The sequence below is a fragment of the Trichechus manatus genome, unplaced genomic scaffold (genome assembly GCF_000243295.1).
Source record: "Trichechus manatus latirostris isolate Lorelei unplaced genomic scaffold, TriManLat1.0 scaffold00120, whole genome shotgun sequence".
NCBI lineage: Eukaryota > Metazoa > Chordata > Mammalia > Sirenia > Trichechidae > Trichechus > Trichechus manatus.
Genome location: NW_004444056.1, coordinates 8965810 through 8967498, shown reverse-complemented (window position 1 = coordinate 8967498; position 1689 = coordinate 8965810). Strand labels below are relative to the sequence as shown.

Genomic DNA, 1689 nt, shown 5'->3' with positions numbered 1-1689 from the left:
AACTCTAATGAATTACGCTAGACAGTCATTAGGAGTCTGACTTCATTGTTCTGACACTGACACTGACAAATAAAGATCATGTTATAAAGACACTGAAAATAAAAGGCAATAATAACAAAAACTAAAAAAAAAGATATTCCACTTATGTCAGAACCAACTTATGGTGGAGTCATCGGAAAGTAACTTTGTCTTAAGTCGTGGACCACGTGTATTGTGAAATGGAGGAGAAAGTTTTGGTTGACAGAGGACCCATAGCTCACTCTAGAACAATCTTAAAAAAATAAAAAACCAAACCCTTTGTTGTTGAGTCGATTCGGTCTCAAAAAAAAAAGAAAAAAGAAAAAATCAAACCTTTTGCTGACACATAGCAACACTATGATACAAAGTACAGCTGCCCCATGGAGTTTCCAAGGAGCGCCTGGTAGATTCACACTGCTGACCTTTTGGTTAGCAGCCCTAGCTCTTAACCGCTATGCCACCAGGGTTTCCAATTCTAACTCAGAGCGACCCTATAGGACCAAGCAGAACAGCCCCATAGGGTTTCCAAGGATAGGCTAGTGGATTCAAAGTTCCGACTTTTTGGTGAGCAGCTGAGCACTTAACCACTGTGCCACCAGGGCTTCTGAACAATCATACATGGTATTAAAGAATGCAAACCCACAGTACCCTGATCCCAAGGGGGCAGCAAGCCTAATACATGGGATAACGGCCACAGTAAACTTTGTGTAAGGAGCCCTGGTGGATCGTGGTTAACCGTTCGGTTGCTAACTGAAAGGCTGGTGCATCAAACCCATCCAGTGGCTGGTGTGGGGGAAAGACCTGGCAATCTGCTCCCTTAAAAATTTTTGGTGGTGTTGTTTGGTGCCATTGAGTCGGTTCCAACTCATAGTGACCTCATGTATAACAGAAGTAGACAGTGCCCGGTCCTGTGCTATCCTCACAATAGTTGCTATGTTTGAGCCCATTGTTGCATCCACTGTGAGAGTCCACCTCATTGAGGGTCTTCCTCTTTTTTGCTGACCTTCTACTTTAGAAAGCATGATATCCTTCTCCAGGAACTGATCCTTCCTGATAGTATGTCCAAAGTAGTGAGACCAAGTCTTGCCAACTTAGCTTCTTATGAGCATTCTGGCTGTGATTCTTCCAAGACAGATTTGTTTGTTCTTCTGGCAATCCATGATATATTTCATATTCTTCACCAACACCATTAATTCAAAAGCATCAATTCTTTGGTCTTCCTTATTCATTGTCCTGCTTTCGCAAGCCTATGAGGCGATTGGAAATACCATGGCTTTCAGCAGGTGCACATTAGTCTGCAAGTGACATTTTTGCTTAGGGTCTAGGAAACGCAAAGGAGCTTGGCTGCTAACCAAAAGATCGCCAGTTTGACTCCACCAGCCGCTCCTTGGAAACCATATGGAGTCGTTCTACCCTGTCCTACACTGTCCTATAGGGTCACTATGAATCGGAATCAACTCGATGGCATTGGCTTGTTTTTTTTGTTTGTTGGTCTTTGTTTTTAGGGTCGTAAAGGTTCGCTGTGAGTCGGAACAGACTGCAGGGCACACAAAAAGAACCACCGCATGGTAGGAGGAAAACCGCTTCCGATATATGTGACCTACACACTCTCCTGATTTACTTAAATTATTTGAAACGTTAACCAAAGCTGCACTGGTCCTCAGGACCCCA

General features: G+C 43.5%; 1 pseudogene; it reads right to left on the bottom strand.

The window, feature by feature from the left end:
- The window catches only part of LOC101354860 (serine/threonine-protein kinase MARK2 pseudogene), a 12204-nt pseudogene that overhangs the window by 1739 nt on the left and 8776 nt on the right, over positions 1–1689 (bottom strand).